This window comes from Sarcophilus harrisii, chromosome 4 (genome assembly GCF_902635505.1).
Source record: "Sarcophilus harrisii chromosome 4, mSarHar1.11, whole genome shotgun sequence".
Lineage (NCBI taxonomy): Eukaryota > Metazoa > Chordata > Mammalia > Dasyuromorphia > Dasyuridae > Sarcophilus > Sarcophilus harrisii.
In genome coordinates, this window is record NC_045429.1 from 254501110 (window position 1) to 254509619 (window position 8510).

General features: G+C 31.4%; 1 pseudogene; it reads right to left on the reverse strand.

Moving 5' to 3' along the window:
- Window positions 1-223: 223 nt before the first annotated feature.
- Window positions 224-7162, reverse strand: LOC100916738 (annotated as a pseudogene).
- Window positions 7163-8510: the final 1348 nt, after the last annotated feature.

Sequence of the window (8510 nt, forward strand, 5' to 3'; positions counted from 1 at the left end):
AATCATTCAAATCAGAAAATACCCATCTTTTAACTATAAAAACTTTTTTTTCATAACAACAATTTTACTGCCAAAATGAGCCAATAATATTGAATGGGTATTGTCATTTTCATTAAAATAAATTATATTTCTTGAAAGTGCTGTCTGTAGATTATCACAGAGACCATATTGGGCCCTCATTTAGAAACAACTTATTGTACCAGTTATCATGGGTTTCCTCTTTCTAATTGTTGTATTCTTGAAAAACCTGAACTATGAATAATTTGCCCAAGTTTTTTTTTTTTTCAGTGAATGGTTTGATGTTTGAGCAGTAAGCACTAATATGACCTGCAATTAGCAGTGAATCCATCTGAATAGATGTCTGAGGAGATTTGAAGAGTTTGTTTGGATATGTGATCTTCAGGAAGAGAAGGTTGTTTTCAGATCTAGTGCTTTAAATTCTCCTGCTGACTATATTGCTGATTCTGATGTTTCTGTTGCTGCTAATTAATTACTGGTGTTTCTCATACATGTTATATTTTATTATATTTTATCCACTCTGTCCATCAACAATTGTAGGCTTGTCATTAGATGATTAGTTCTGGCTAAATTAAGCAACTCACATTAATCTGTCACAGCTAACTTCTTTGCTAGTTTCCACATTTGTAAGTTTATCAGATGTGGATTTTAAATTATAAATGTCACTTTCTTAAAGATGGGCTCAAAAATAATGTTTGCCTTTTTCAGTGCTTTAGGAGAAAAATCTTTCTCTTTACAAATTTCCAACAGTTTAAGGAGTCTATGTTTTCAATGATAAAAACCCTTAAGCAGTTTTTATAGAATCATAAATGAAAGCTACAATCTCTCCAGTTGGCATGTTGGTAATTGAAGTGAAAATCTAGAAGAGCACAGATAGCAAAAGAGCCATGGTTTCAACCAACATGAAGATGATCAATATTTATATGATGAAAACTGTACATTATTACCATCTAATATTGGACTTCATCAAAATAAGCATCATCCTCCATGTACTGAAGAAAGGAAAAGCAATTGAGCATTTCAAATATGTTTTCTATTTCCAGACTCCAAAGTACAGATTAAGCAACTTTAGTTCTCTGTACTTCTTCTTGGTAATGAATGTTTAATCATTTTCAAAACAATCAATCCATCCATTTGTATTTTTTGTGGCCTTTAACTTTTCCTTTCCTAGAGATCATGTTGGTTGTAGAAGTTGAAGTGATGGAGATTTAAGAAAGGATAAAGAAATCAATACAATCAAACTTTATATTTCTATATGGGAAAATGGTATTTATAGCTCCTAGGGAAATTAGAAGGAATATCTGTAGACAGAAAGTAGAGCTGTGAGTTGAATGTGATGATATTATTATCTTAAAAAAACTAAGCAATAAGAAAGAAAAATGCACTGTGAGAAAGTGAAGGCAAGAAGTAAAGGGGATATATTATATAATATAAAGAACTTCAAAGAGATTTTTCCATGGAGGGAAAAATGGAGGAAGTGGGGAGGGGAGCATATGAACCTTACTTTAAATGGAAATGGCTCAAAAAGAGAAAAATATACACACTAGTTCAGTTTATAAGTATATCTTACCATGTAAGAAAGTAGGAAGGAAAGGGATAAGATGAGAGGACAGTTTAGGGGAGGTAAAAGTCAAAAGCAAAACATTTTTGAGAATGGAAAGATGAAAAGAAAGAAAGGTTAGACTAAATGGAGAGAAATAGGATGAAGGAAAATACATACTTGATAATCATTATTTTGAAAACATATTACAGTGTGTTTCTTTTCTCATACATTTCTCATATATTGTTCTTTTCTCATACTCTTCATTTCTCTTACATATAGAAAATCAAGTCAAATTTATAGAAATAAGAGCTGTCCCTCAATTGATAAATGTCCAAAAGATATAAACAGGCACTTTTCAGACACAGTGATCAAAGATTTCAATACACATATTAAAAAGATATTTTAAACCACTATTGATGAGAGAAATACATATTAAAACAACTCTGAGTTACTATGTCACACCAATCAGGGTTAATGTAGAGTGGTAAAAACAAATTTCATTAGAGCCAGAACAATGGTCTTCTATTTGGAAATAGAAAAGATTGGAAAAAAAAAATACTAGAAGTAAAGTAGGATTCCTGGGAAGTGTAAATACCTCCAGGCAAGGTCTGCTGATAAGCAGTGAACCCTGGTGCTAGATGGGTTGAGAAGCAGTCTCAGCCCCAATCACAAGAATCTTCCTGTCCTGAACATCATGGGGAGTTAGCATCTGAGTTAGGGGACAATTGAGGGAATCTCTGTTTTAAGGATTGTTAAAGCCAGCTGTGCTACTGATATGTAGTACTGAGCAAGAAGGAAGCAGCACATTTTGTGAATGCAGAATCAGTGGAGAAGGAGATTATTGACTTCACACACTTATAGTAGGGTGAAATTCTTGTTTTTGGTTCCAGGTCAGAAGAGGGTATAGTAGAAGTGACTGAGGCCAGAGGCACCATTCCTCATACCTCTGGACTAAAGAGAGACAAAGGAGAAAGAACCCAACCATTAAAAGTTACTATGAAAATAATGAAGACCAGGGTTCATCTTCATAAACTGAAATTAAAAAGCCTTTCCTACCCCAAAAAGTAATCTCAAAAAAGAATTCACATAAAAATTTTAAAAAGACTTTTAAAAAATCAAATGAAAGACATTGAGGAAAAATAAAAAAGAACAATTCAAGAATAATAAGATTTTGAAAAGGAAGTCAAGCAACTAGAAAAGGAGATTCAGCATCTTTTTTTAATTAAAGCTTTTTATTTTCAAAATATATACATGGATAATTCTTAAAACTCACCCCTACAAAACCCTATGTTCTAATTCCCATTCCCCTCAACACTCCCTAGTTGGCAAATGATTAAATATATGTTAAACATGCACAGTTCCTCCACAGATATTTCCATAAATATCATGCTGCACACACAAAAAAAATCACTTCAAAAAGGGAAAAAAAATGAGAAAGAAAAAACAAAATTCAAGTAAACAACAAAAAGAGTAAAAATATTGTGTTATAGTCCACATTCAATTTCCATTATCCTTTTTCTGGGTGCAGATGGCTTTCTTCATCACAAGACCATTGAAACTAATCTGAATCACCTTATTGTTGATGAGAGCTATGTCCATCAGAATTGATCATCCTATAATCTTGCTGTTACTATGTATAATGGTCTCCAGATTCTGCTCATTTCACTTAGAGTCAGTTCATGTAAATCTCTCCACCCTTTCTGAAATCATCTTGTTGATCATTTATTATAGAACAGTAATATTCCATAACATTCATATACCATAATTGTTCAGCCATTCTCTAACTGATGGGCATCCACTGAGTTTCCAGTTTCTTGCCACTACAAAAAGGGATGCCACAAACATTTTTGCACACATGGGTCCCTTTCTGTCCTTTATGACCTCTTTGAGTACTGCTAGGACAAAGGGTATATGCACAGTTTGGTAGCCTTTTGTGCATAGTTCCAGATTGTTCTCCAGAATGGTTGGATCATTTCACAACTCCACTAACAATGCTTTAGTCCCAGTTTACCTTCATCCCCTTCCAATATTTGTTATCATCATTTCCTGTCATCTTAGCCAATCTGAGAGATATGAAATGGTACCTTAGAGTTGTTTTAATTTATATTTCTCTAATCAATAGTGATTTAGAGTATTTTTTCATATAACTATAAATGGCTTTAATTTAATTTTCTGAAAATTATATGTTCAAATCCTTTGAGCATTTATCAATTGGGGAATGACTTGCATTCTTATAAATTTGACACTGTTCTTTTTATATTTTAGAAATAATGCCTTTATCAGAAATACTGTCTGTAAAGATTTGTACTTCCCTTTTCATCTTGTTTCTGTTGGTTTTGTTTATGCAAAAACTTATAATGTAATGTAATTAAAGTTGTTCATTTTGCCTTTTAAAATTTTCTCTAGTTCTTCCTTTGTCATAAATTTCTCCCTTCTCTAAAACTCTGATAGGTAAATTATCCCTTGTTCTCTTAGTTTGTTTATGGTATCATCCTTTATGACCAAATCATGTATCCATTTTTACTTTATTTTAGTATGGGGTGTGAGATATAGGTTTATTCAAAGTTTCTAACATATTATTTTCCAGTTTTCCCAGCAAATTTTGTCAAATAGTGAGTTCTTATTTCAGAAACTGGAGTTTGGGGATTTATCAAATACTAGATTGCTATAGGCCTCGATTATTGTGTTGCATGTATCTAATGTATTCATTCCACTGATCCAACTGTAGTAATTTGAAATGGAATTTTTTCTATAACTTTCTGCCAAATTTTGCTGGCAATATATAGAAATGTTGATGATTTGTGTGGACTTATGTGTTCTTATTGAAATTGTTTTTGTTTGATATTTTTGGTTTTTGTTGATTCTTTAGAGATCTCTAGAAAGACCATTATGTCTTCTGCAAAAGTGATCCTTTGTTTCCTCATTACTTATTCTTTCAATTTCTTTTTCTTGTCTTATTGCAATAGCCAACATTTCTGTTAAAATATTGGATAGTAGTGGTAATAATGAAAAGCCTTGCTTTGTCTTTAATCTTATTGAAAGGCTTCTCACTTATCCCCATAACAGATAACATTTGAATAGATAGTACTTATTATTCTGAGGAAATTTCTTTTATTTCTTTATTTTCTAGTGTTTTAAAGTTGATGTATTTTGTTAAAAGCTTTTTCTGCAGCTATTAAAATAATTATATGTTTTTTCTTATCTATCTATTCATAAGGTAAATTGATTTATAGATTTCTTTCTCTGTTAAAAAGTCTCTATTTAAAGAAATAAAGACAGATAAAAATAATTGGGGAAATGTTAATTGTTCATGATTGACCCATGTTGGTAAAATAAAAAAATACCTAGTAGCTGCCAGAAACTGTGCTAAGTGCTAGAAAAACATAGAAAACTAAAAATAGCTCCTGTTTTCAAGGAGTTTAGAATTTTATAGTCCTGCTTAAATTAATCTACTTATTCAGTGTCAAAGCAATCTAGCTACCCCAATTTACGGAATTAGAAAAAATAAAATTCAGCTACAGGTAAATGTTCTCAAGGGAATTAATTGGAAAAGCTGGAAAGAAATGGGGCTCAACACTGATAGGTCTCAAACTATGTTACAAAGAAATAATAATCAAAATTATTTATAACTATTTTTTAAATAGTTAAATTATTGAATCAGATTATGTGTACAACATATAAACTTAATAGAACAAGGTAACAGTGTTTGATAATCTCAAATATCATACAATTAACTGGGTCAGACAGGATTGTTCATGAAAAAATAATACTAGCAGGATTAGGAAAAACTACAAAGAAATCTGTCGAGCTGATACTAAGACTTTGTATCATATTAAAAGGTAAATTATAAAGGGATACATTATATATAAATATATACATATATATACACACACACATATGTATATGTATACATATATATGTCTGTGTATGTAATGTCCCAAATACGTTGTGTGTATGTATATATGCATATATGATATATATATATATGCGTATATATACATATATATGTATACACATATATATATATGTACACACAACTTTTTATATGATACAAGGTCTTGGTACCAACCAGCAGACTGCTTTCTAGTCTTTCTAGTTCTCCTAGTAATTTATATATGCATATTTGGATGTATACAAGTATGTATGTAAGTATATATATGTATATGTGTATAATATATGTATGTATAATGTATATGTATATAAAGTCATCAATTAAGAACAATTGGAATCAAACTTAGAACAACTGATCGATTTGAGATTGGAAAGGAAGTGATAAGGCTTTATTTTGTCACCTTATTTATTTCACTTATATGCAGAGTCCATCATGTGAAATGCCAGTGAGGTTTTCAGGAGTAATGTCAACAATTTCAGATATGCAGATGATATCATTCTGATTGCAAAAGATAAAGAGAAATTGAGGCCTCTTTATGAGAGTAAAAGAGTAGAATGTAAAAAGCTAACTTGAAACTTAACATCAAAACAAAAGAAAACAAACAAATAAACAAAAATCTCTTAAGATCTTGGCAACTGGTTCCAGTGCTTTCTAGATAATAGCAGAAGAAATAGAAACTGTCAGATTTTATATTTTTGAACTGAAAGATCACTGTTAATGGTGTCTGTGATCATGAAATAAAAAGACACTTGCTCCTTGGAAGGAAAAGTACAGCAAATCTGAACAGAATACTAAAAGCAGTGACAATACCTTGCCAGCAAAAGTATATATTGTCAAAGCTATGGTTTTTTTCCAGGAACAATGTACGGTTGTGAGACTTAAACTATGAAAAAAGTTGAGCACAATAGGATAAATGATTTCAATTGCGGTGATGAAAAAGACTTTTAAGTATCCCTTGGACAGCAAGCAGGTCAAATCAGTCAATAATTAAAGAAATTAATTCAGGTTATGCAGGCTAAGGTCAAATAATGAAGCTGAAACTTAAATACTTTGGCCAAAACAAAAAGACAAGATTCATTGGAAAAGAACTTTATGTTGTGAAAGATTGAAGATAGAAGAAAAAGAGAATGACAGAGGGTGAGATGGATAGATAGCATTATGTAAATAATGAACATAAATTTGGATAGACTTCTAAAAATAGTGGGAGATAGAAGGGTCTGGCATAATTTTGGGGTCCAAAAATGCACGATCTACATCAAAAGAAACCAAGGCAGATCTCTGAATCTATTGTCATTTATTAAAAGGTTTGAACTTCTCTCCTTCTTCAAGGGATGGAACCTCAGATCTTCCTTATGATCTGACATGACCCTTCCTCCAGAGCCTTAGTTTTATAGTTCTTAATTGAGATAATACAGATGAAACAAACTAAAATTACAGTTTTATTGGTTGAAAGATTTTAATCTTAACCCTCCAGAAAAATCTACATAAAGCTTATGATTCCATTGGTTGCTAAACCTTTATCTTGATCTTTCAGGAAAACCTACTGGACTTCCAACAGACTTATCTTGGACTTTCAGGATTTCCTACCAAGCCAAGAAGCAGACAGATGGGCTGGACTGACAAATAAATATTAAAATTTCTGTAAGGACTGATGTGCAGACCACAGGCTGGCAAATAGGGTCACTTGTTGACCAACTACTTGTAGCCATCTTCTTGTTGGCTAAGATAGGGTTGACAAGATAATGAGGGGCAATGAAAAAAGCTGGGAAAATTTTCATGTCATTGAGTTATATCAACCACACTGAACTTGGTCCCCTCCTCAATGGAAAAAAAGGTGGAGGTACCCTAAATTAGCTTCCTATAATTAAGCAAATGGACTTCAGAATGAGGAAGTGAACTTAAAATTTTGAGTTTAAAGTATGAAGTTTAATGTAAGACTAAATTGATTAAGTATACATTGATAGATAAGTATAATATAAATAATTGCTAACAATCACTATCCCTATGTGATTACACTAAACTGATCTATATTGATAGGAATTAAATAAGAATTCAATTAAAATTATCTATCTTATATGCTATGCTACATGAGATCATGAAGAATTAGAAATGCCTGAATGACACAACAATAACAATAACTATAAAGTCATTATAAACAGAAGCAAAACAGAAAATACCTTTTGCAACTCTGAATAAGTGAAAAGTTCATAATCTGAAAAAGAAAAGATAAAATGAACAGTTTTGATTACATGTACTTTAAAAAAAGTTATTGTATAAACAAAATTGAGGAGAACAGTTAACATGGGAATGGAGGGAAAAAGCATTGCATTAAATTTCTCCTTGATTTTTTCATTTGAATATTTTCAATTAAAAGTCATCATCCAATTAAGAAATAGTCCAAAGATATGAACAAGTAATTCTGAAAGAAAGATAAACAAGTTATCCCCAAACTTAAAAAAAAAAGAAGAATCATTCAAATCACAGAGAAATTCTGAAGTTCTACCTTATATTCATTGGAAAAGATCATGAAAAAGTCTAATGACAAATGTTAGCAAGATTATGGGAAAACAGATACATTAATGTTTAGTTAGTAGAGTTGTGAGATAGATTACCCCTTTCTGAAATGGAGAATTTAACTATGTCCAAAATGACTGTAAATTTTACCCATGGGTATATTGTCTTCCTGGGGAATGTATCTAGGACAAAAGACAGAATCTCCCAAAACTTTTGAAGCAGATGCCTATTATTCATTTCTAGTGATTCTTGTACAGATAAATTATTGCCAAGAGGAATCTGGAAAATACTGCTAAATTTGCAGTCTTCAGATAAAAAAAAAATGAAATTATTTTCACCATGAAAGCAAGAATTGAAAAAGAAAAAGAAAGATCTGGGGAATGAACAGCTTGTAAAGTCAATGGTTTGTTGTTGTTGTTGTTGTTGTTTTTGCCTGGATTGACTCCTTGTATGGTGAGTTGATCTACTTCTAGCTTTTGGTCAATTTATTTTTCTATCTACTACAATGACTCTTCACATGACTTGGCTGTGGCTGCTATCAGT